General features: G+C 43.5%; 1 long non-coding RNA gene across 1 annotated transcript; it reads left to right on the plus strand.

The window, feature by feature from the left end:
* The first annotated feature begins 9,447 nt into the window (after window positions 1-9,447).
* LOC121001810 lies at window positions 9,448-27,620 on the plus strand. Its single transcript, XR_005779147.1, has 3 exons — window positions 9,448-9,459; window positions 21,756-21,762; window positions 27,494-27,620. It is a non-coding gene; the product is annotated as an uncharacterized LOC121001810 (long non-coding RNA).
* Window positions 27,621-27,926: the final 306 nt, after the last annotated feature.

A 27,926-nucleotide genomic window follows, 5' to 3' on the forward strand; every position in this document is an offset into this window, starting at 1 on the left:
TAATTTTGCAGTTCCCATGTGTCCTGAGTGGGACGCTGCATATCCCCATGGTAAAACATAAGTCGACCTCGACACATTCTTGACTCGATGTTGTATCTTCCTGTAAGATATAAGAAAAGGGAAAAGCATGCATGCATAGGAAATAATGCCATAACTTCATTCTTGTACTTCTTGTATCTGTAAGTAAAATGGGTTAGGCAAACATATCTCAGGCAACAACGAAATGTGACAAATGGGGTTGTAATTTTTCCTCTGAAGACTGGAGATGTATTGGAAAACCAGGATAGTCCATAATGATGAAAAAAAAAAAAATAACATCTCAGGAGGCTCACAGGGTATGAGTCCGTTCCCTGGGCACAGGAAAATGTCAAAATAGCATATCACGGAGGCTCATGTGTGTGAAAGTCTATCTCCGGGTACAGGCTTGAACGTTGCAAAACGGATGAAAGGTAAATAGTTCCTTAAAAAGTCCTTTAAGGAAATAGAACATATTAAACGTAGGTCAGTCTCTTTCTTGAATTCTGGAACTCCAGACAAGGTAATGATGTACTTAATGTTGAATCGGCAGAACTGGAAGTTGTCTTCTCGGCTGCTGGTGCAGGAAATCTCTATAACGGACAGGTGGTTGTCCTCTTGTAATCCTGTCGGATTACAACTTCTGGTTGAAGTGTGGTGGTGTTGGTCTTAGCAGGCACTAAGATGTTGAGCCAGGGAGTTAATAACCATTGGAACGGATCAGAGTCTAATAATGTAATGTATTAAGATACTGCGCTGAAGGACATTTTATGGTAATAGATGTTACTGTATAGGTGTTGCAACTAAATAAAGACTGGCACGCGAAGATATATCACTATACAGGTGTTGAGCTGGTTTAAAACCGTTTACCTGTAGTGAAGGCTTCCGTTTGCGTGCTTCTGTCTGCGTCCCTGTAGTTTGGTAAGGCGATTTTTTCTTTTTCCCTTCTTCCTTTTTTCTTTTTTACTTTGGTTGTCAATTCACTCAGGTAGGGTAATCCAGCTGCAGGATGGGTCGGCGTGCTGCCTCGTGCCCTGGCCGGTGGCGCGCTGCTGCCGCAAGTGGAGGTGTGTGAAGGGGAGTGGTTGGCGCTCACTTGGAGTTAGTTAGTGACGTCACTACAGCGGTCATACAATGACCAACAGGTACCAGGTATCTCTCCAACGCGTTTCGAACAGACGCTGTTCTTCCTCAGGGAGTGTTGCCTGGCTGTACATGCACCTTTTTTATAGGCGCTTCTCCAGAGCTTTAACCTCTTCCCTGCCAATCCTGCATGAATTCATTACCATTCATCTATTCAAAAGCGAACAATTCTAGCTCCGCATTTAGTCCGTTTGGTATTAGGCTGTCCATATTAAATATCCATTTTGTTTCCTTTTTGGACATCTCCTTAATGTAGTCCCCCCCCCTCTTGTTTGGTGGTATTACTTCAACCCCGCAAAATTGAGACCCAGCAAAGTTTCCCCCATGCTTTATACTGTAGTGACGCGATAATGGATGTCCTTCATATTTTCTGGTTATGTTGTATACATGTTCTCCTATTCTTTTCTTTAGGGTTCTCTTAGTGCGGCCTACATAAATTTTATTGCAGGGGCATGTTAGAGTGTATATGACCCCCTTACTGTTGCAGGTGATGAAGTGTTTTATGGTGTGTTTATAGGATCCCTCTGTATTGGTGATTTCTGTTATTGTTTTTTTATTTTTTGATAATTTGCATCCTCTGCAAGTTCTGCACGGATGGAAACCTCCTAATGCCCCTTCCTTTTGTTTCTGATTTTTTTCCCCCATGTCGGTTCCTGTACATCTGCCTGTTGATGCAATTATGTTGCCTATATTTTGTGCCCTTCTAAATACAAATTTTGGGTCTTTGGGAATAAGTTCTCCTATTATTTTGTCCTCCTTGAGAATGTCCCAGTGTTTTTTTTACTATTCTTTTAAATGTTGGTACCTGGTCACTGTACGGTGTAATGATGGGTGGTATTTTTGTATTGGTTTCAATCTCAGGAGTACTTATATTTTTGTTTTTCTTGTTTTCTATTAGTAAAGTCTGTCTGTTTAATTGGTTTATTTCAATTTTTTGCTCTGACAATTTTATTACATTATATCCCTTATGTTCCAATTTTTTCTGTAAAATATCTGCCTCCCTTTTATATTCCTCTATTTCTGTGCAGTTTCGTCTTAGCCTCACGAACTGACTCCGCGGGATGTTTTCCAGCCATTTAGGAAGGTGGCAGCTGTTCATCGATATAAAGCTATTTCCATCCGTTGGTTTGCTGTAGGTTTTGGTAAGTAGTTTGTCTCCCTCTATGTAGATAGTTAGGTCCAAAAAATTAATTTCTCTTCTGCTGTATGTAGAACTAAATTCCAAGTAAAAATCATTTTTATTGATGTCATTTAAAAATTCCAGCAGTTTTGTTTCTCCCCCATCCCATATAAAAACAATGTCGTCTATAAAACGCCGCCAGAGGACGAGACCCGCACGGGGGGCGCCACCTGGGTGGATGGTCAGCTCCTCCCACCACCCGACATATAGGTTAGCGAACCCCGGTGCGAATCTCGTCCCCATCGCGGTACCCCACGTCTGTAGGTAAAAATTTTCATTGTATAAAAAATAATTTTTTGTTAAAATAAACATGATACATTCTCCCAGGAAGTTAATTTGCGCTTCAGGCATTTGCCCTTTTGTTGTTAAAAAATGTTGAACGGCGTCTACTCCTTTTCTGTTTTCTATCACGGTGTATAATGATTTTACGTCCAGTGTGCCAATTATGTAGTTATTTTTCCATTCTATATTGTTAAGAATTTGTAGAGTGTGTTGAGTGTCTTTGAGATAGGTTGGAAGTACCTGTACGTAAGGTTGTAGTTGCTGGTCAATATATCTGGACAGTGAGCTAGTGAGGCAGTCTATACCTGACACAATAGGTCTACCTGGTGGGTTTTCCATATTTTTATGTACTTTGGGATTGTGGTATAGTACAGCAATTTTTGGATGAATGTTATTTATAAAAGTTGCTTCTTTTTTGTTTAAAATGCCTGTGTCTCTCCCTTTTTGGACTAGCCCTTTTAGTTGTTTTTTAAAAAGTTCAGTGGGGTCACTTTTTAGTTTTTTGTATGTCCTTACGTTACTTAAAATATTTTCAGTTTCCCTCTTATAGTCCTCGGTGTTCAGTAGGACTATGCCCCCCCCCCCTTGTCAGCTGGGCGTATAATGATATTGTGGTCTTTTTGCATGCTGAAGATGGCTTTCTTTTCTTCCTCCGAGATATTGCGCATATATTGAGGGTTTTTTGGGTATTAGATTTTTCTTATGTCCCTTGTTACTTGGTTCATGAAGCTGTTTAGGGCTGAGGAGTATTCCTGTATGGGGTTATATTTTGATTTGGGCTTTAAGTCAGTGTGTTTGAAAGTGTCTGTTGGCTCCTCCTCTGTCTCTTTACATATTTCCTTGTGTTGTTTTTTTTGGGGCATTTGGTTATTTACAGATTTTTTTATAAAGTATTTTTTCAGGGCTAAATTCCTTATAAATTTTCTCACCCCGATGAACGCCTCAAATTTGTTGAGGTACACCGTGGGGGCGAATTTTAGTCCCTTTTTGAGGATTTTTTCCTCCCCTGGTTTTAGAGTGTGGTTGCTGAGGTTGTATATTTTTTGTCCCCATTTTTCATCCGTTTCTGTTTCCCCTATTAGTTTTTTCTCTTTTTTGGAGAATTTCCCCCCTCTGCATCCCCTTTTTTGTTTGTATTTTTTCGGACCTGAAAAAAATCCTTTTTTACTGTTTATTTGATGCTATCTTTCTTTTTCCTTGTTGTTTCCAAATTTTCTTGATTTTCCTGATTGGTTTCCTCATTTGTCACTGACTGTGTATCTATTGTGTCTTCTCTTATTTCTCCAAGATATTTTCTCATTTCCACGAGGCAGCACGCCGACCCATCCTGCAGCTGGATTACCCTACCTGACTCAGAGCATCAAGAAAAAGTGAATTGACAACCAAAGTAAAAAAGAAAAAAGGAAGAAGGGAAAAAGAAAAAATCTCCTTACCAAACTACAGGGACGCAGACAGAAGCACGCAAACTGAAGCCTTCACTACAGGTAAACGGTTTTAAACCAGCTCAACACCTGTATAGTGATATATCTTCGCGTGCCAGTCTTTATTTAGTTGCAACACCTATACAGTAACATCTATTACCATAAAATGTCCTTCAGCGCAGTATCTTAATACATTACATTTTCTTCCCTGTGCGGCAGATTTGTGTGGTTCTGCCGCGATACCGCTGCTCTTTACATATAGCACCCACTGAGCGCCACCTCTGCAACTCCTTATCCCATTTGCACAGAGTCTAATAATGTTCTTCCAAAAGACTGCATTGATTCTTCCGAATCAGATGATTTTACAGGCTCTGGTTCTACGGATTGAATTTCCTCTTGAACAGCTTCTTCTTGAAGAGTTTCTTCTTGGGTATCTTCCTTGAGACACAGTTTAAGGCGATTTTGATGTACTACACGTGATTTGTCCTCTTGGGTAATCTCATAAGTATCAGTCTCTGGATTGAGAATAGCAGTAATGGTGTAAAGTTTTCTCTCCCATTTGCTATCTAATTTGCTGGTACGATAGTTGTTTTTTAACCACACATGATCACCAATTTTGAGAGGTTCTGCTTTGGCAGATTGATTATAATCTTTCTGTTGTTTTTCATGAGCATGTTCCATGCGTTGTTGAACAATTTCTTGTGCATCAATCAAACGTCTTTAGTGCTCACTCACCCAATCAGTTTTTGGTAGAGGGTTGATTGCATCAGGCACTTGTACGCCCAAAGTATTATCAGCAGGTAGTGTACCTTGTCGGCCAAACATAAGATAGTAGGGTGTATACCCAGTAGAACAATGAATAGTGTTATTGTAGGTGTACATCAATTGAGGCAATAAAGTAGGCCAATCATTTCTTGTAGCAAGTGGGACTGCTCTTAACATCTCAATTAGAGTTTGGTTAATTTTTTCACAAAGTCCATTCCCTTGGGGATAGTATGCTGTGGTCCTGATTTTCTGACAGTTGTGAAAAGTACATAATTCTTTAAAGAGTTGCGACTCAAAGGCAGATCCCTGATCTGTAAGGATTCTTTCTGGGCATCCATATGGCAACAAGAAATGTTTCCAGAAAGCATCTGCAGTTGTTTTGGCGGTCAAGTCCTTGACAGGCACGGCTACAACAAATATAGTGTAATGATCAATAATGGTCATAGCGTATGTGTAACCTGAGCGACTTGGTTCCAGCTTCACATGGTCAATTGCAACTATTTCTAGCGGTGTTCGGCTTACAATGGGATGTAAGGGTGCTTTTTGGTCATGTTTCTCATTTTTTCCAACAGCACAGGTGGAACACTCTCTACATCAGTGTTTCCCAACCAGTGTGCCTCCAGCTGTTGCAAAACTACAACTCCCAGCATGCCCGGACAGCCTTTGGCTGTGCGGGCATGCTGGGAGGTGTAGTTTTGCAACAGCTGGAGGCACACTGGTTGGGAAACACTGCTCTACACCACTTTTCAATGTCTCCTCTCATCCCGATCCAGTAGAATCTTCTACGGATGGTGGCTTCTGTTTTCTGCATGCCAAAGTGCCCTGATTAATCATGGTACATCTCAAGAATTATTCTTGCATCTCGGCGTGGTATTAAGATTTGATACAGACGATCCCAGGTAATTGGATCTAAGGTGCTTCTTAATAGTAGGCCCTTCTGTAGAAAGAGGTGTTTTCTGTGTCTCCATAGTTTTGACAATTCTAGATCAGCATTCATCCGGCGGATTCTTTCTGGTGTTCTTCTGCTGGTGAAGAAATCTTGCAGTTCACCCAACACTCTGCTTTCCTTTTGCAGCTTGATCCATCTTTCTTTGTCCAGTTGTTGTTGAAGGTTAAGGACCTTTTTCCCTTTGACGGTGATGATGTCTTGGTGGCCAAAATTTCTGTAGAAGGATGGCATCTCTACCTCTTCCCAAACATCTTCTTGTGTAGTAGGGTCTTCTTGGGTTGGCAGACGGGATAATGCATCCGCATTTTCATTTGCTTTTCCTGTTCTGTACTTCACGGTGAAATTGTAGTTAGCAAGGCGTGAGGCCCATCTTTGTTCTAACGCTCCCAACTTTGCGGTGTTAAGATGCGCTAGCGGGTTGTTATCTGTGAAGGCCACGAATGGTGTTGCAGCAAGGTAATCTTTAAATTTCTCTGTAACAGCCTACACGAGTGCGAGGAATTCCAATTTGAAGGAACTAAAGTTTTGGTAGTTTCTCTCAGTACCTCTAAGAGATCAACTAGCGTAGGAAATGACTCTTTCTTTACCTTCTTGTATTTGCGACAAGACAGCTCCCAGGCCTTTCTTACTGGCATCTGTGTGAAGATGAAATGGCTGTTGGTAATCCGGATAGCCTAAGATTGGTGGTTCTGTTAACTTCTTTTTCAGGAGCTGGAAGGCAATTTCTCTTTCGGTGTTCCATTCAACTGGTATTGGAGATTTCTGATACCTTTTAGGATGTCCTCTCAGAAGTTCTAATATTGGCTCTGCAATTTGGGAAAAATGAGGAATAAAGCGTCTGTAGTATCCTGCGAAACTGAGAAAACTTCTCACTTCTTTCACCGTAGTAGGAGTAGGCCAATTTTAGACCGCGGCTATATTCTCTGGATCTGGTTTAACACCTTCAGAGCTGACAATATGCCCTAAGTATTTGACTTCTGTAGATAACACTTAGATGTTTGACTTTGAGTCCATGTTTGATGAGGACTTGAAAAACTTCGGCCAAATGTTTCAAGTGATCTTCATCAGATTTGGAGTAGATGATGACATCATCTAAGTATAACAGGACAGTTTCAAAATTTTTGTGGCCCAAACAACGCTCCATTAATCTTTAAAAAGTTCCAGGCGCATTGCAAAGTCCAAAAGGCATGCAGTTGAACTCAAATATGCCCATATGGGTGGTACATGCAGTCTTCTCACGATCTTCAGGTGCTATTAATACTTGCCAGTATCCACTGGTTAAATCAAGAGTAGAGAAGTAGGCTGAAGATCCTAAAGCTGTCAAGGATTCCTCTATGCGTGGTAAAGGGTAAGCATCCTTGTGAGTGATTTGGTTGATTTTTCTGTAGTCCACACAGAATCTGATGTTACTGTCTTTTTTATGGACAAGGACTAGCGGAGCAGCTGTCACGGCGGGGAATGAGGGAAACCCCCCACCAAAGGTGTCAAAGGAAAAAGGGGATGAGCCTTGCCAAAAGGAGTAATAAGAGAGCAGGTCACCTCCTACCGCGTCCCTAATCCTTTCCCTGACTCCTCACTGTATGAGCGGACCCCGATGGTAGGACGACTCATACTCAGGATTCCTAGAAACCCTAAGTCGCCCTGGTAATCCCTCACTTAGGAGCAGGGGAGAGACAACCTGTTCATCCCAGTCATGGAGGAACAGGAGTCTCTATCTGAGGCCAGGCTGCAAGGAGAGGGGAACACATACAGCTATAGAGATGACAGGTAAGCGAGACCAGTAACACACTTACCTGCCACAGACACACTGACTGGAACCCGTGCACAAGTGCTGGTGTCCACACCAACATTAAATGGACACAGCACACACCACAAACCACACAGGAACCCAGGACACCCATAGCTGCAATAAACGTGAGACACGATAAAAACATCAATGACCACAAGGGTGGCTTTCACTGGACAGATGGAATATGAAGACCAGGAGGATAGGTCCAGCATACACCATGGCTGGAGTACCCCCCAGCTTCAGGCATCCAGCAGAGACTAAATAGCCCAAGCAGCCACACCCACATAAACCCAGTGTTCACAAAACACTAGGAAGGGAGTTAACCCTTCCAACACCATACAGAGGAAGGAAGCCACTTAAAGGGGAAGTGCACACACAAGCAAACAAAACCACACGTTGCCACAGTCAACAACATGCGTGGCAACCATGTCACGGCAATCACCCAGAAGGCTGAGAAACTGCCACCGCATGCTCTCACAGCAACACGTTGCCGCGGGCAACCGCAAGTGTGGCAACAGTGTCACAGCGCACATCATAGGCTGTGACAGCAGCCCATGGACTATGGCTGTCTTTGATGATATTGGAGTCCTTCATCTCTTGGATCATTTGCTTTACGGATTGGTACATAGTTGGTGGTATAGGCCGTTACCTTTCCTTGATCGGTGGGTGTGAACCTGTAGGGATGGAGTGCTTTATGATATCTACTTCTCCATACTCTGTAGAATGCTTGCTGAAGGCATGGTGATGCTCCTTCACGATTTTCAGTACCCCCTCCAATTGGTGTTGTGGTGTTGAAGCATCTCCCACATGAAGTTCTTTCCACCAGAGGGTGCTTACATTTTGGTCCTGTGGGTGCTGTTTCTTAGTAGGTTGCTCTTTGGTATCTGTAGCCACACTGATGACATCTTGAAATGTAACTTGGATGAGCTGTGCAATGGGACGGTATTTTGTTAGTGTTACACTGTTATCACTCAAGTTTAGGAGTCGAATAGGCACTTTACCTTCAGAGACGGATACTAGGCTTCTTGCAGCTCTAACTAGACGATAGTCCTCCAAAACAACTGGCTCTACCAGGGCTTGGTAGTCTTGACCTTGAATTCCGACTACAGCTCGGCACCACAAGAGGGTTTCGGTATTGGGTTTGAGAATCACAGGTTGATTATCTTGGATGCGGACACAGCAGATTTCTCCTTTTTCATTGGCGAATCTCTGTTGCGCATTTAGTACACGGATGGTCTGTTGGATCACCTTCTTAGAAGCAGAAGAGGCAGTAGGCACCGACTGGTGCAAGGCTTCTAGCATTTCAACATAACAGTTCCTGAGGACATTCATTCCTAGGACTATTGGAGGGTTATTGTTATTTTCTCTGACTTGTACCACAATAATGCCTTGTTGGGATAGTGTAGTACTTGAATGGTAGGTTCCCAATAACCAAGTATTGGTACGATAGCTGGAAGATAGTAATCATAATCATTGCAATATCCACTATACTGTATATGCTTATTCTGATCATATAGCATTGTTTTTATTTCCTATTTTGTCTGTTTTATCATTAATAAAACTATATAATTGTTGCAACCACATGGTCACGGTCTATTGAGTGCCCTGTATCTAATATAAGTATTGGTACGAGTTTGCCGTTACTGGCTATGAGACTCAGCCAGGATTCTGGGGGCTGGGTCAGCTGATTTTGGTCCCAGTATTTTTCAAATGCTGTTTGTTGAATGGTAGTGACTTGGGATCCTGTCTCAACTAGGGTAACAAAAGGAACTCCATTTATTTGAAGTGTCACTTCTGGACGGGATCCTACATATCTTGGCATCCAATAGGGATCTTCTGGACTTATTGATTTACCTCCCGAGGGGTGGTCCTTGGCCTCGGGGGTCGCCCGTTTAACTGCCAGCAGGCTGCTTCAGTATGGCCTGGTTTGTGACAGTATGTGCAGATAGGCCGCTTAGGGGTACTAGTGCGGTCAGGAAGGCATCCACCCGAATTTCTGGAATAAGTCTCTTTATAGTTAGGAGAGAAGAGCCTTCTGGACACAGGATTCTCATCCTCCAGCACTAATGGTTTTTCCCACTGTTCCAACTTTTGGTGAACTTTTTCCAGACTTCTAGTCAGGAATTGGACTTGCTCAGTAAGGGCGGCAACTGCGTCAGGAATTGGGGCTTGGGTTGCTGGCACTACAGCGGATCCAACAGGTTCTGTTGGTGGATTTTTTCCCAGTATACTGATAGCTAATTCTTTGAAGTCTAAGAAAGCAGCACTTGGATGCTGGGCGGCTAACATTCTTAGCTGGCTCTTTAAATTGTCTGTATTGACACCTTCAATAAATTGCTCTTTCAGGGTTGTGTCCTGATTCTCTGCCTCACGGGGGTCTACTTGGACAACAGCTCTAAGGGCTTCCTGCAAAGATAATGCAAAGTCTCTGAGTGACTCACCCGATTGCTGTTTCTTGCTGAAGAACCTCATCTTGACCTCTGACACGGTTCTGGGTTCAAAGGTGGTGTAGAGGCATTCAAATATCTGCTCCAGTGTCCTCCATTCTGAGCTTGGCCAGGATCTCACTTCTCTGAGAGCAGCTCCTTCCAATTGCGCAAGGAGAATCTCCATCTGTTGCTCTGGGGATACAGGGTACAATCTGAACACAGCAAGAATTTTCTCTTTAAAATCCCTTAAAGTATGAACTTCTCCAGAATACCGTGGGAACCAGGGGGCCCCAAAATAATAAGGCATAGTTAAAGGCATTAAACTTGGTGCTGCAGCAGTTGGTATTGCGCTGGGATCGGCTGCGGCTGCCGCAGGGGGTCCGCGGAGGTCAGGCTGCACTTTATCTTCCTGCACAGACATGGTAACAGCAGGTGAATTGTGATTAGATATGTTAACTGTGGCTGTAGACACTTTTGTTGCTATGGGCGACCGCTATCTTGCGGGTGTATGGTCCTTTAAGAAACTCGGTGCCGGCTGAATGCAGGGTTTGAACAGCGCTAGTTTAAATCTTGGACAGCGCTCCTGGCTATCGATGCTCCCTTATGGTTAGCAGGGGCAAATCAGAGTACTCACAGGTTGTGATTTCTACTTGGGGGACGGCAAGCAATGGATCCTCTCCTCTCCGTTAGTTCGCATGTGAAATCTCACGATGTTTAGGATATACGCACGTCACACTCTCCTCCCGTGCGTGGCGTCTCACTTTGATGTGGCTGCAAACAGAGGAGGCGGCGCTGCGTTTGCATATAGGATTGGCCTCCCAGAATTTATACAGCAACAGGTAGGAAGGGCTGGCCGGACAATTTTGCATAAATGGGCGGCACTAGGTTTTCCCGCTCTTCAGGGGTTGTCACTAACTTATCCACAGTGATGGCGCAGTAGTTTTTTTTCAAACAAGAAGGCCTCCGGCGGCCATCTTAAGTGCATAGAAACAGTCTATTCAATGACAGCAAGCCGTTTTAGTAACACACAAATGTCTGCTTTTCTCACTTTTAACACTGCGATTTTTATGCTGATGACTAGTATAGCACTTCCATGTAATTCCCAAACAGTTTAAACAGTTCTGTGGCCCAATACAGTGCGCAATAAGTAGAAGTCTCTCAATAAAGCAAAAGGGTCTTATTCTCATGCGACAGTCTTTCAAATATGGCGCAGGGGTTAATATCCTGTTCGTGACGCCAATAAAGATATGCAGCCAGCCAGAACCGCAGGGGCAACACGTGAGGTGCACGGTGGGCCGATGAGGGGCCAAATAATAACACAGTTCATCGGTTTACTCACGGTTAGCAGAAAGCCTCCCTGGGCCGGCAGCACAAAGTTGAGGAAGACAGCACAAAATCCTCCGGGGCACGCTCTGTGGTAGGGAAGCACCAGCCTGGATGGAGGTTGAGGTGCCCTTGATGGCAGTGGTGTTAAGGGTGCTTGTGGCAGCTGGGTCCCTTGGTGTTATTTGTCGTGACGCCAGTACCGTTAATGGTGGTACAACCAGTTGTAGTGGTATTGAAGAATGAAGTAGACAGTGGTAGGATACAACTCACAACATTTGCTGAGGTTGGTTCCAGTTGCGGCATATACATCCAGACAGAATACAGTCCTTTGCAATTTAGAGGAATTCTGTTGATCCACTGTCAATAGGTTTGGCTGGGTTTTGACTCAGGCTGTGGTTCTGAATAAGTATTTCTGGTAGGTGACTTTGCTTCAGGTCCCTTGTAAACCAGAGTTATTTGGTGAGATTGCCTGTAATACTTATTGGTGTGCTTAGTCCTATTCTTTCTGTTTCTTCCAAGCTCTTGAACAGGTAGCTAATCTGTATTCTTCAATGTATGGGGAGGCTGCCTGTAGCTAGATTGTCCTCCACCATGTGCAAAGGTGCCCATTAAGCCTTAGGTAGTGGCTGTTATCACCGATGTCTCTCTTTAGCTAGGGTTTCTTTCAGGGACGAAAACACTATCCTCTGGTTGTAGGATGTAGGAACTAAGAGGATCACAGAAGGAAAACGATCTCCTGTGCCTCATACCTTGGCTCTACCTAATTTCTGCAGCTGGCTTCACCCACTAATCTGTGGTGTGTAGCCTCAGCTTAACAACTGACTCTGCTCCTCTCATCTCCTCACTTTTCTCTACCTTCCTCCACACCCTCTCTCTTTTACACTAGGCCTGACCTAAGTATTTATATGACCTAAGTACTATCCCCATCTACTGGTGGGATGTATAAATTACACCAGACCAGCCTATGAACAGGGATACAACAGGTGTTGTAATACAAAATGACATGCAATATGGTAATACCGTTTCACAGTAATTTTGCAGTTCCCACGTGTCCTGAGTGGGACGCTGCATGTGTCTACAGATGATGATTACCATGGATTATCAGCGTGTTAAGGGGAATTTTTTGCATTGGTGACATTACTTTGCATTACAGTTAGCACATTTCCATTAAACACAATTACAATGTCTTGAGGTATGTTTCGGGACAATACACTTGTCTAGGCCTACCCTCGGATTGGCCAACACTGTTATCAGTGGTGTAGCTAAAGGCTCTGGGGCCTGGTGCAAGAGTTCAGCTTGAGCCCCCTCCCCCCAGTGCTTTGTGGCGAGGGGCAGAGAGGCACATAGTCTTTGTGCTGCCTAAGGCAAAAATTGAAATGGCACCCCTCCCCCCATACCAAATTCTTGACTCTAACCCCTTCCTTCCAGCCAGAGATGTAACTTGACCAGCATGCACTTTCTATAATACTGGTGTCTTCTTATGCAGCACAAGGGTCTTTGGGCCCCCTTAGGCTCCCAACCTCTGCACCCCCTATATCTATGTCCCTGGCTGTTCATATGAGCAGTCAATCCAATTAAAGGACAGTGTTTTGGACTATCAAATGATCAGTAAGCGTCAGGGAGTCGGAGAAGTGGTGTGCCATCTGGTAGGACAGAAAAGGAGGCTAGAAATTGGCGGATCTGCAGCTAAAAAGATGAAAAGCGGGGAGCAGGTAAGTGTTCTATTTGCTCCCTAGTTAATGCGATTTTTTTATTTTTCTTGTACTGGGGGGTCACTAGGTATGAGTATATTCATTTGTTATATTTGAGCAGATGATGTGATAGTTAATGGGGACACTTTCCACTTTGGTATGTCTGTAAAACCTCTGCACAAATGAAGCCTAATAGGACACTACTCTCTCTTCCTATCTCTCTGGCCGCTCCTTTAGTGTATCATTAGCTGGCTCTTCTTCTTCTCCTCTTCCTCTTGATGTCGGCGTTCCTCAGGGCTAAGTACTAGGTCCTCTACTTTACTCCCTCTATACAGCCCCCATCGGACAGACTATCAGTAGATTTGGCTTTCGATACGATCTCTATGCTGGTGACACCCAACTATATACTTCATCCCCTAACATCACCCCTGCTTTACTCCAAAACACCAGTAATTGTCTGGCAGATGTCTCTAACATCATGTCCTCTCTGTATCTAAAACTGAACCTCTCAAAAACGGAACTTCTTGTCTTTCCCCCATCCACTAATTCACCTAAACTTGATATTTAAATTTCAGTCTGCAGCACTATCATAACTCCTGTGCAACATGCCCTCTGTATTGGGGCCACATTTGACTCTGATCTTTTCTTTGTTCCCCATATTCAATTACTTACACGCTCTTGTCGTCTGCACCTCAAGAATATCGCCAGAATCCGCCCTTTTCTTACTCTGGAAATGGCAAAAACTCTTGTTGACTTTATTCATTCTCGTCTTGACTACTGCAACGCATTACTAATCGGTCCCCCTCTCACTAAACTCTCCCCCCTTCCGTCTGTTCTAAATTCTGCAGCCAGGCTCAGCTATACATCCAACCGCTACACTGATGCTACTAGTCTGTGCCAATCACTTCACTGGTTGCCCATCCACCACAGAATACAGTTCAAACTTCTCACCCTCACCCACAAAACTCTCCACAGTGCTGCACCTCCATATATCTCCTCTCTCATCTCCATCTACCACCCTACTTGTGCTCTTCATTCTGTTAGCGACCTAAAATTACTAACCTCCATAATTCGTACCTCTCACTCCCGACTTTTCTCGAGCTTCACCTACTCTCTGGAATACTCTGCCCCGGAACTTCTCCACCTTCAAACGTGCCTTAAAAGCACATCTTTTTAGGCAGACTTATCAAGCTACCTAAACTGACTATTCCCCGACTAACCTTCCCCCACCAACTCCTCTGGCCTGAACTTGATCCTCTAGTAGTCCCAAACCCGAAGCAGATTGGCCGGCACCACTCCTGTCAGTTCAATAATGGCTCAAATCCAACTTATCACAATCAACTACCTTATGTGTCACCCCCAATTCCTCATAGATTGTAAGCTCTTGTGAGCAGGGCCCTGACTCCTAGTGTTTCAGTAGCATATTAGCCAGTTACTTTTGTTTTGTACATGACCCCTATGAATTTGTAAAGCGCTGCGGAATATGGTGGCGCTATATAAATACATTTTATTATTATTAAATAAATTAATGTTATGCCAGAGGTCCATGCCTGCTGTAGTGCCTCTGCTCTCAAAGGGCACAGCTGCAGGGTTACTCACCAGTTCATTATCTGCTTCCTCGGTGGATATGGATGTCGGAGCACTCAGTCAGGGTTTTAACTATGCCTGTGCAGCCTCTCCTAGTGCCCCTAGGGAGCATATGTGCACTACTCTGGTCTTCTTATAGGGCCAGTGAACACACCTCCTATGCTCCCTATGGAAGTCGTTTCATTGTTATTTACAGTTGCAAGAAAAAGTATGTGAACCCTTTGGAACGATATGGATTTCTGCACAAATTGGTCATAAAATGTGATCTGATCTTCATCTTCAAGTCACAACACTAGACAATCACAGCCTGCTTAAACTAATAACACAAAAAGAATTACATGTTACCATGTTTTTATTGAACACACCATGTAAACATTAACAGTGCAGGTGGAAAAAGTATGTGAACCCCTAGACTAATGACATCTCCAAGAGCTAATTGGAGTGAGGTGTCAGCCAACTGGAGTCCAATCAATGAGATGAGATTGGAGGTGTTGGTTACAGCTGCCCTGCCCTATAAAAAACACACACCAGTTCTGGGTTTGCTTTTCACAAGAAGCATTGCCTGATGTGAATGATGCCTCGCACAAAAGAGCTCTCAGAAGACCTACGATTAAGAATTGTTGACTTGCATAAAGCTGGAAAGGGTTATAAAAGTATTTTCAAAAGCCTTGCTGTTCATCAGTCCACGGTAAGACAAATTGTCTATAAATGGAGAAAGTTCAGCACTGCTGCTACTCTCCCTAGGAGTGGCCGTCCTGTAAAGATGACTGAAAGAGCACAGCGCAGACTGCTCAATGAGGTGAAGAAGAATCCTAGAGTGTCAGCTAAAGACTTTCAAAAGTCTCTGGCATATGCTAACATCCCTGTTAGCGAATCTACAATATGTAAAACACTAAACAAGAATGGATTTCATGGGAGGATACCAAAGAGGAAGCCACTGCTGTCCCAAAAAAACATTGCTGCACCTTTACAGTTTGCACAAGAGCACCGGGATGTTCCACAGCAGTACTGGCTAAATATTCTGTGGACAGATGAAACCAAAGTTGAGTTGTTTGGAAGAAACACACAACACTGTGTGTGGAGAAACAGAGGCACACCAACATCAAAACCTCATCCTAACTGTGAAGTATGGTGGTGGGGGCATCATGGTTTGGGGCTGCTTTGCTGCATCAGGGCCTGGACGGATTGCTATCATCAAAGTAAAAATGAGTTCCCAAGTTTATCAAGACATTTTGCAGAAGAACTTAAGGCCATCTGTCCACCAGCTGAAGCTCAACAGAAGATGGGTGTTGCAACAGGACAACGACCCAAAGCATAGAAGTAAATCAACAGAATGGCTTAAACAGAAGAAAATACGCCTTCTCGAGTGGCCCAGTCAGAGTCCTGACCTCAACCCGATTGAGATGATGTGGCATGACCTCAAGAAAGCGATTCACACCAGACATCCTAAGAATATTGCTGAACTGAAACAGTTCTGTAAAGAGGAATGGTCAAGAATTACTCCTGACCGTTGTGCACATCTGATCTGCAACTACAGGAAACGTTTGGTCGAAGTTATTGCTGCCAAAGGAGGTTCAACCAGTTATTAAATCCAAGGGTTCACATACTTTTTCCACCTGCACTGTGAATGTTTACATGGTGTGTTCAATAAAAACATGGTAACATTTAATTCTTTGTGTGTTATTAGTTTAAGCAGACTGTGATTGTCTATTGTTGTGACTTAGATGAAGATCAGATCACATTTTATAACCAATTTGTGCAGAAATCCATATCATTCCAAAGGGTTCACATACTTTTTCTTGCAACTGTAAGGCATCCTCCCACAGGGGCAGATACCTGAGCAATAATCTTTCAAGCATTTTAGTTTCCCTGTGAAGGTGCACTATACATGTTTTGATCACCCGTGCCTGACGTCTGCTTGACTGCTGGATCTTGACCCTCTGTGCTGCACACTCTGACCATTGGCCTGATTATTGAATTGAACATTCTCTGTCTGCCCCATCCTTGGCATGTCCCTGGTCACTTGATGCTTCACACCAGGGTCTCTTGACCTCTGTGGTTCAGCAGTCACTTGAACAGAAACTTCTACAATAGGTAGCAGCCTGGTAGTTCCCCTGCAGTGGAGACCAAGTCCCCGTATAATAAAAGGGTGAAGACCAGGGTGACTACTTAGATATACGTAGCCCCAAGCCAACTATGTTCAGGTGACACAGTGTATCCACATCTGCTTCTGTTACAATTAGATCTGACTACAGATGAAGAGGTAAGAAAAAAAATAAAATAAAACTTTTAAATTTGCTTTTATAGAACAGTTCCACTACTCCTTTACTACTGTCAATAGGCTGTCTGGTATTACAGCATAACCCCACTTTTTTGACTAGGGATGTGCTGCAATCCCGGACACAAGCCATGGACACTGTTTCTGGAAAAATAATGTTTTCTAATCTTTGATGACTCCTTTAACTCCGCCCAGTAGTCCAGGAAGATGAGTTAGACCTCATGTACCCAAGTGTGGGAATTGTGGATGATCACTTTTACTTTTACTATTATGCAGCTGAACAGGAAGACTAGGGAACAACTGGGAGAACATGCAGCCTGTGTGACCGCAACAGCATCTAGGACGTGCCGCCCTGCCCCAGGGCTGATCATGTCCGAGGGCTGTGGAATGGCCTTAACGGGATTCTGTCACCTCTTTTTACCCTATAGAGATGTTGACATGCACGGCTAGATCGCCGCTAGCATGTCCGCAATATACCTGTCCCATATCGCTGAGTGGTTTTACTGAGTGTAAAAAATTATTTTATATATATATATGTAAATCAGCCTGGTAAGGAGCCCAAGGGGCTGTACTAACCGTTCTGGAGCCCAGCCATGCCCCCCTGTGAGGGAGCCCAGCACCGCCTGTAACCAGCAATCTCCTCCTTGCTCACAAAGTCAGATCGCCGTAATCTCGCGATGTGCAATAGTGTGCTGGCATCAGCCTCAGGGAAGGAACTGCGCATGTGCGAGCTCGCACATCGCAAGATTACGGCGATCTGACTTTGTGAGCAAGGAGGAGATTGCTGGTTACAGGCGGTGCTGGGCTCCCTCACAGGGGGGCATGGCTGGGCTCCAGAACGGTTAGTACAGCCCCTTGGGCTCCTTACCAGGCTGATTTACATATATATATATAAAAGAATTTTTTACACTCAGTAAAACCACTCAGCGATATGGGACAGGTATATTGCGGACATGCTAGCGGCGATCTAGCCGTGCATGTCCGCATCTCTATAGGGTAAAAAGAGATGACAGAATCCCTTTAATAATTTGTGTGTTACTGTGCTCCTACCTGGTTAACGCCATTCCCCAGTGTTAGGCTGTGAAGCAATAAAGGGGAGAGTAATGGTGGAGGTGGAGAAATAGTCGAGTCCAGGCTTTTATAGCTTGTATCCAGCTTTACTTGAATCAATTTGCATCCATACAATAAGTGGTGTTTCTCTTGGTTCCAGCAGGTTTTTGCATAAACTGTCAGGCAAACTTAAATATTCTGCTTTATCTCTCTGCTGTGCTAAACTCGGCTTTAGTCTGGTCACTGGACTTTAGGGCTGTTCTGGTACCTTTGGAGTGGGGTGCCTTTGGCTGCTGACCCCCTTGCAACACTCTGTCGGTTAATCTGTAAGGAGTCAGGGTGATTCTCATCTCCTTTCGACTCTAGACTAGACTAAGACTGACTGAAAACTTCCTGCAGCCTCTCCCTTGGTAGGAAACGGGACTGGCCCACTTCTGCCCAAAAGGGGGAGACTGGGATGGTAAATTCTATTCTATCTAAAGATCTCTCCCTCTCTCTCTGCCATATACGCTTTCACCTTCTGGTGAACCATGCATATAACATGTAATACAAAAAATAACAGTTACATAGCAGTGTAAGAGGACCTGGAATACATACACAAATGACACTAATGGTAGCTTATTAAAGACAGATATTACACATTGGCTGCGCAAACGGTGGGTAAGTATTAACAAACCAACATTCTTTCACAGGGAAGAATCAAGGACAGATTTTTTAAAAAGCCTGGCGAACCCCTTTAATTAGTGAAATGAATAATGAAGGTAATACAATTAGTTACTGCTATGGACATTGAATGACTACAACAGTAATTGGGCATTATTACTTCCCTATTGCTGAGTGGATTGTTTCAAATACAGCTTACATTTAAAAAAATAAAATGTAAAAATTTTTTATAGACTGAATATCAACCATTGCTTTCTCCTACTCCCGAGGAAATCTCATTAGGCTGAGTAGTGGCTTTTTATATTAAATTAAAAGTGCAACTTGATTGCATAGTTCTGTCATTTTAATTGAGCTGTCGGCTTTCATTTTTCTAGAATATTAATAGTCACTTTCCGTGGTTGATAGCGCTGGCTTTTAATTTCCCCAGGTGAATGTAAATATAGATACAGCGAGCTTTGATGCCATTCAACTCGCTCATTCACCATGAAAAGAGAGAATGCAAATGACAAAACACATAAGCAATAAATGAGAATAAAGATTCTACATTCATCAAAATGAATATCTAGAGAACAATACTGATTATTTTCTTGGTGATTCCAGCAAGTGAGGTGTTGTGTAAGTTGTGAATTTAATCACACAATGAAATATAAGCTTCTTATATACTGTATAACAGAAACCTGCGGTAACATACTGTGCCCTGTATAAAATAGAAACATGCTGTGTCATGTCCCATGTATTCATGGTTCATTATCATTAGTGTTATTTTTGCATTGCTGTATAAGTTTGTCCCTCTTGTCTCCCTGTATGTTGCCCTGTTATTGCAGCCCCCTCCCTCCTTCTTGCCAGTAATAGCCGTTTTATGTTATATCTGCACTGGTGTTTTCATGTGCTGCTCAACTCTGCCAAATTATCATCCTTTCACCAACTGTTTTGGTGCATAACTACAAGATTTCAGTTTGAAGCAAGTACACAGTTCAATACAGACTGCTATTATTACATGGATCCATTAAACACAACACTTATTGTCAGGATATTGAGTCAGAACATGCTGCATGGTCTATCTATCTATCTATCTATCTATCTATCTATCTATCTATCTATCTAATTATAATCTTTATATAAGGCCGAGTTCACACTAAAGTTATTTGGTCAGTTATTTCTATCAGTTATTGTGAGCCAAAATCAGTAGTGAAGCCTACTCAGACAGTGGCATAACTATAGGGGTCGCAGCGGTCGCAGTTGCGACCGGGCCCCTCATCTTACTTTAATAATGGCCAGTCAGGTCTTGCCTGACCGGCAGCACAGCACAGCGGTCTCACAGTTAATTTCATCGCGCCCCGCCTCCACCAATCCGGCGCTACCACGCCACAGAGTTTTTACGTTATAAATTTTACAGCGCTCCAAGCTTGATGGTTACAGTATACTCAGAAGAGTCAACTAGCTTGGTGGTTACAATCTTATGTGTAGCAACATGCCTATTTTTTTTTCTGCAATTTTACACAATAAAAGCATTTTTGAAAAAATCCTGTTTTTGTGCCACCATTTTCTGAGAGTCATATACACTCACCTAAAGAATTATTAGGAACACCATACTAATATGGTGTTGGACCCCCTTTTGCCTTCAGAACTGCCTTAATTCAACAAGGTGCTGATAGCATTCTTTAGAAATGTTGGCCCATATTGATAGGATAGCATCTTGCAGTTGATGGAGATTTGAGGGATGCACATCCAGGGCATGAAGCTCCCGTTCCACCACATCCCAAAGATGCTCTATTGGGTTGAGATCTGGTGACTGTGGGGGCCATTTTAGTACAGTGAACTCATTGTCATGTTCAAGAAACCAATTTGAAATGATTCGAGCTTTGTGACATGGTGCATTATCCTGCTGGATCAGAGAATGGATACAGGTTCTCATTCTGTTTACGCCAAATTCGGACTCTACCATTTGAATGTCTCAACAGAAATCGAGACTCATCAGACCAGGCAACATTTTTCCAGTCTTCAACAGTCCAATTTTGGTGAGCTCGTGCAAATTGTAGCCTCTTTTTCCTATTTGTAGTGGAGATGAGTGGTACCCGGTGGGGTCTTCTGCTGTTGTAGCCCATCCGCCTCAAGATTGTGCGTGTTGTGGCTTCACAAATGCTTTTCTGCATACCTCGGTTGTAACGAGTGGTTATTTCAGTCAACGTTGCTCTTCTATCAGCTTGAATCAGTCGGCCCATTCTCCTCTGACCTCTAGCATCCACAAGGCATTTTCGCCCACAGGACTGCCGCATACTTGATGTTTTTCCCTTTTCCCACCATTCTTTGTAAACCCTAGAAATGGTTGTGCGTGAAAATCACAGTAACTGAGCAGATTGTGAAATACTCAGACCGGCCCGTCTGGCACCAACAACCATGCCACGCTCAAAATTGCTTAAATCACCTTTCTTTCCCATTCTGACATTCAGTTTGGAGTTCAGGAGATTGTCTTGACCAGGAGCACACCCCTAAATGCATTGAAGCAACTGCCATGTGATTGGTTGACTAGATAATTGCATTAATGAGAAATAGAACAGGTGTTCCTAATAATTCTTTAGGTGAGTGTATTTTTTTTATATTTTTCAGCCGATCATCTTGTGTAAGGGCTTGTTTTTTGCTGGACAAGGTGACATTTTTATTGGTACAATTTTGGGGTACATAATTCATTTTCATGGCTCATATTAGGCTTTTTGTGTGGCAAGGTGACAAAAAAGGCTATTTTGGCCCAGTTTTTTATTCAGTATTTTTTTTTATCATCGTTCACCTGACGGGATAGATCATATAAAATTTTTATAGAGCCGGTAGTTACGGATGTGGCGATACCTAATATGTCTATTTATTTTTTTATTGTATATAATTTGAGCGGAAAGGGTGTTTTTTGGGGACTTTTCAGGGTTTGAACCTTGTTTCAATGCAGCACAATACATGCTGTATTGTGCTGCATTGAACTGTCAGTTTCACACTGACAGTTGCCTCATATGTCTCTGTAGCTGGCGGGCCCCCTGGCCTTTGCAAGGCCTAGGGTTGCCATAAAGGCCATCGTCCCCCCCAAGTCATTGCAGTGCGGGGGGGCCAATGGAGTCACAGAGGGAGCCCCCTCTCTCTGCAAATCTCTTTGATGCAGCGGTAAGCATTGACGGCTGCATCAGAGGGATTAATCCACCAGCATCTGCGTTTTCAGCGATGCTGGCAGATACAGCTAGTAACAGCCGTGCACCTGCTGCTGATCGAACGAGTGCAGCTTCTGTGTCCGCTCAATCAGACCACGTACATGTACACGAGGATGCTGCAAAAGACCACATTCCGCCACGTCCATGTACCTGAGAATGCAGGAAGGGGTTAAAGGGCATCTGTCAGCAGATTTGCACCTATGAAACTGTCTGACCTGTTGCATGCGTGCTTGGCAGCTGAAGGTATCTGTGTTGATCCCATACATGTGCTCGCATTGCTGTGAAAATGATGTTTTAATATATGCAAATAAGCCTCTAAGAGCAATAAGGGTGTTGCCGTTACACCTAGAGGCTCTGCTCTCTCTGCAACTGCCGTGCCCTTTGCACTTTGACTGACAGAGTCAGGCAGTGATCACATTTACACTGTCAGCACTCGGCAGTCCCAAAGATATGAATGGTGGGTGGCTGCATATTGTGCAGTCCACTCTTTCACTTTGCGGGTTCTGTTCTAGAGATCGGTGTGAGTCCCAGATCCTAGCGATATGCCACCAATGTACGAGACGGGCCAATCCCTTTAACCCCTTAGTGACCAGCCCTTTTTCATTGTCGCCTTCCAAGAGCTATAACTTTTTTATTTTTCCGTCTATGTAGCTGTATGAGGGCTAGTATTTTACGGGACAAGTTGTCGTTTTTAATGGTGTCATCTTGGAGTACACATAACTTTCTGATTAACTCTTTCTGGGAGGGAGATAGGGAAAAACAGCAATACTGCCACAGAGTTTTTACATTATAAATTTTACGGCGCTCCTTTTTTGGTATAAATAACATAATATCTTTATTCTCTGGGTCAGTATGATTACAGCAATACCAAATACATATATATTTTTTTGTTTTACGTTTTACTACTTTTGTGCAATAAAACCCCTGTTTTTAAAAGGAAGAAAATCTTTTTGATCGCCACATCCTTAGACCCTTAACTTTTGTATTTCTCTTTCTATAGAGTTGTGCGGGACGACCTGTAGTTTTCATTGGTAACATTTTGGGGTAAATTACACTTTTTGATCGCTTGTTATTAAATTTTTTTGGTGGCAACTAAGAATAAATGAGCAATTCTGCCTTTTTTTTTTACGGTTCACTGTAGGGGATAATTTACATGATATTTGTGTAGTGCGGGTTGTTTTACGGACACGGCGATACCAAACATGTAGGGGAGATTTTCTTTTTGCTATTTTTTTCATTGAAAAGCGTATTTTCAAAGGAAAAAAACATATTTTTTAAATAAATGTATTTTTTTTAACTTTTTTTTTTACCACTTAATAGTCCCACAAGGGGACTATAACAGTAAATATTTAGATTGCTTTTAAAATATAATGCACTATCCCTATAGTGCATTGAATCTTAATGTCAAGGCTATACTGACATTGACCAGCAGGCTGCGCCAGAGAGGTACAGCCTGCTGGAAAACACTCAAGGCAGGCTTGGGGCCTATACCATGCCCCAGCCAGCCTTTACACACATTGGCACCCCACGATGGCATTTGCGGGGTGCCGATGGGAGACAGAGGGGGATTGCTCCCTCTGTCACCACTTACATGCGGCAGGCACCACTGCTAGCAGCATGTAAGGGGTTAAACAGCCCGAATCGACACTCCTGCCGATCCGGGCTGTTAGAGCAGGAGCGCGGCTCTCATGTGCAGCACTTAGACTGGGCCGCTGTGAAAAGGCAGCGGCCCAGCCTAAAGACCCTTAGTGACTGCCGTAAAAAGGCATATGGGTGGTTACTAAGGGGTTAAGATAGTTTGGATGCCAGACATCAAAGGAGATCAGAAAGAAGTATGTTTATCCTTAGTGCCCTCCTGGCTTGTGGGTCTGGTTTCAACTGCTGTGACCCTTATAGTTACGCCACTGCCTGCCCGCATTTACAGATATCATATATTTGTAATATTTTGCTAGGACATATTCTGTCATATGCACGCAGTTTCAGTGAATGATATGAATATGAATTATGCGTTTACAATGGTTAAATTGCTCCTGAGTGGCGTCTTATTTATGATGTACAAAATAGCTCGCACAATTCACTGCACTTATGTCAGCAAGCCGAGTGTTTATCTAAGAGTGAAACACAGCGGTGTGTACAGCATTACCTCCAACATAAGAAGCACCGCCGCCTTTGATCCACAAAATTGCTTCATCTATATACAAAACTCCAGGCTAAAATCATTTATGTCACAGAATGACTTGTATATTATTACTGGGAATTGAGTGCCATGGTTTTGCTGTTTAGACAGACTGATGATGGATGTTTTGGTCTCACATTGATCCATACACTGCGAGGTGAATAAAAAACAATATGCCCCTTAATGAAAAATCATTACTCTTTTAAACAGAAAAAAAAAACAATCTGTATGAGGTAAATATGTTATTTGGCCAAAAATTCTACTTTTGCTATTTCACTTAGGCACCTGGAGCATCTCAACAGAAACTGGCACAGTTGGTGGTTTGCATAAATTGCAGTTCAGCCTTGACTATTTGCATTACTCTTTACGTGTTTTTGGCTAAACCCAATAGATATAAATGCACAAAGTAAGGATATGGAAATAATTAACACAGAACTTTTACTAGGATATTAAAATATACAGCAGCCATCAATATTTAGATCATATATTGGTGAGAATAAAATGAACAATAAATGTTTAGCACTCAGGATTGATCTTACCACGTCCGATGTATTCTTTGATTGGGTATCTAGGAAGAATACCCATCAATGGTCATTCTTTCCAATGCTTTGTTTGTCGAGGCATGTCCTAAGTTGTGAAGGTACAAGTAGATGACTTGGCCTACACTTGCCCTGGATGAAGAAAAGGGAGAGGGCCCTATTAGTCCCTACCTAGGATATACAGAGCACCCACCCCGATAAGGTCGACCCCTTAAGGAACCTGTCGCTGAGGCGGCCGTTTCCCTTCCTTCAGGTCCCGACATGACATATTTCATCCAAATGTGTTGACTCTTCAGCGGATTAAAGAGTGAAAAAAGAAGCAGTAAGAAACACAAATTACATTGCTCCATTGTATTTGGTGAGACTTGGGGGTTATAGAAACCACCGTTTTTATTCTAGGTGCCCCATGGTGAAGGGTCACTACCCTTCCACCCTGCCATTTGACCTATTGGGGGTGCGGGCACATATCGGTTCCTTCTAAACACTTAAAAGTAGGAGCAGTCTACTGACTTTGCACAATTACCCACTGAAATATGCAATAGCCCTGTCATTTTTGTCATTTTTGTTTCTTACCGCTTATTTGTTTTCACTCTTTAATTCCCTGAAGAGTCCATGATTTTGGTCAAAAAATGTCGGGACATGAGTGAGGTACACTGCTAGGGAATTCAGCCGCTTCAGGGACATGTTCCTGATGGGGTCTCCCCTATCAGGGTGGGTGCTCTGTATATCCTAGGAAGGGACTAATAGGACCTTCTCCCTTTTCTTCATCCAGGGCAAGTTTTAGGACCAGTCATCTACTTGTCCCTTCACAACTTGGGACATGCATATTGGGGCCCCGACAAACGATTCTGGGAAGATGACTGCTATATATGTTAATATCCTAGTAAAAGTTATGTTTTTATTATTTCCATATACTCACTTTGTGCATTTATATGTATTGAGATTGAGGAATTAGTGCTTACTTAAAACATAGGGTGTGAGCGAATGCTTGCTAATTTGGCTAAACCCATTCATTTCTATGGGTTGTGAGTAAATGCCGAAATGCGTCAGCTGCAGTGCATTTCTTTAGAATCTATTATACAAACCTTTTCCTATTCATTTCTATGATTTCTGAGTGAATGCAGAAATGCGTCAGCTGCAGTGCATGTTTTTATAGTCATCTATTATTCAAACCTTTTCACATTCAGCAGGTAAAAATGCAGGTGCCGACCTCGACTGTGGTGTTTAGTATGACTGGACAATTTTGTGTACCCAAGGGCCGTGTATGAGTGGAAGATACCTAGTTCTGTAGCTAGGGGGGGCTGGCTCTACCCCTTCCTTTCTAAGAAGAAGCTTCTAGTCAGTCTAGAGAAATGTAATAATGTGGAACTATCGACACCTGAGACAGTAAAGAAGGCCATAGCTACTGCATTGATTCTGACTCTAGGGATTATCAACTGTTTAAGTACAGAATGGATTATATTGGAGAAGCTTTCTACCAGGGCATGTTTGCATTTTGTGGATCGAATGTTCTTAATTACATCATAGATATATATGTTTTGTCTAATGGAAATGTTTGCAGACGTGCCGGGTGGTGACAGTGACAGTGTCCTGTCTGGGTGATCCCAGTTAAAAAAAAAACACCAGTTCAGGTGAACGCTATCACATACATTATATGTAGTGTTACAGTAATCTTCCTTTGTGATAATGATATCAAGTGATGATATCAGGGAGCTGCAGTTCTGTAAGCAGCAAGAAGGCATCATAGAGCAGGGTCACAGGGAATCCTCCTACCCTGCACATTTCAAAGCATCAAACCTGCCAGCCCTTGAGGGAATAGAGTTACTGAAAGCAGCAGTAGTCGAGCGACCATAAGGAGGACTGCAAGGTACAGACATCTCTGCATGTGCTGGGAGCAAGCTTCAGGCTTCCCAACATAGCCAAAGGACAGGAAGGTGTCCCTGTTCACATACTGTATGCCATTGTGGATAGTTCTGCATTATTACATAGCAAAAGTGAGGAAGGTCTTGCGAGTTGCATATATCCAAAGCACACAGGGGGTCATTTACTATACTGAAATACACCTAAAGTAGGTGTATTTCAGGTGCAGATGGTGGCGCAACGATTAGTTGCCCCGCGATCTGCGCCTTCGCCCGTAACACCGCGTGGGCGGGGAAGGGGACAGGCTGGCAATTACAACTTTCTATGCCTGTTTTAGGCGTAGAAAAAAGACTAGAAAGCTGTTACTGTCACTCCTGTGACAGGTCTTAGGTCTGAAAGATTATCTGCACATTAGTGATCTGACAGCCTCTTTTGGTTTCACTTTGTCTGTGTGTTGCTGGTATGTCCACACCTCCTGTTCAGGTGTGGATCATGTGACTTTTACCCATCCCTATTTAGTCTGACTTTACCCATCACTCCTTGCTCTAGAAAACTTCATTTCGTTTGGGAAGAGCTGGAGTGGTGGTGGTTCGTGGTGAAGTCCTGTTCATTCATCATCCTCAGAAGTTAAGTGTCCCGCTTGTTGTGTTTTGTATCCCCCCCCCCCCCTGGTTGTTTACTAGGCCTCAGCGAGACGCTAGTTCCTTCACCAGGGAAGGAATGGGCTGTCTCTGCCCTGTCATTACCTTTGGGGCTTCCGAGGGTCACCAGGGTTTTCTAGGTTCCTGTGTATGGGCATCTCTACCATCGAGAGGTGCCCATACGGAAAGGAGTTAGGGCCAGGAGCAGGGTTTTATAGGTGGTGACCCTTTTCCTTCCCTAGCGGTGAGGCCTAGTATCTTTACCCTTCCTTCTTGTCTTTTGGTGTTCTCCCCTATTACATCCGTGACACTTACATTTAGAACTGGCGCTGGATGCACCGAGGTTAATGGATGGGCCTGGGCCTGGGATCCTCCGCCAGCACAGGGCCTTTATTAAGACTGGCGTCTAAAACACTGGTCTTAATAAACGTGCCCCACAGCGCCTGTACCAGCTACTTACAAACTGCTGCAGTAAAATACAGTGAAGTTGCTGCAACTTAGGCTAGTTTCCCAACTAGGGCACAGCATTCCGGCAGGCTGTTGTGGCAGAAAACATCCCGCTGGAGTTCTCCAGATCTGGCATTGCTGGACGCTACTGGAATGTCTGCCGGCCCCAGTAGCTATAATGGGGTCTGGTGGAAAACCGTCCGCAACCCTGCAAATATGCTGAGAATTGGCCCGATAGAAACTGCTGAGTGCAGCAATTTTTGTCTGACCGATTCCCAGCATTCGACGCCGGAACATCCTGACAGAAGTCTGTGAAAGTAGCCGAACCTGGCCTCATCCTTTCTCTCTCCACTGCTATTGCACTGAAAAGTGCTGGCGTCATGCCAATTGGGGCGGACCATGCCTTGCACCTCAAAGCCTGCAACACCAGGTGCACCTCAACTGTCATCAGGCAAGAGGCCACCAGAACTGGAGTATTCCCCTAAAGGGAAGAACAGGTGCGCC

Source organism: Bufo bufo, chromosome 5, assembly GCF_905171765.1.
Source record: "Bufo bufo chromosome 5, aBufBuf1.1, whole genome shotgun sequence".
Taxonomy (NCBI): domain Eukaryota; kingdom Metazoa; phylum Chordata; class Amphibia; order Anura; family Bufonidae; genus Bufo; species Bufo bufo.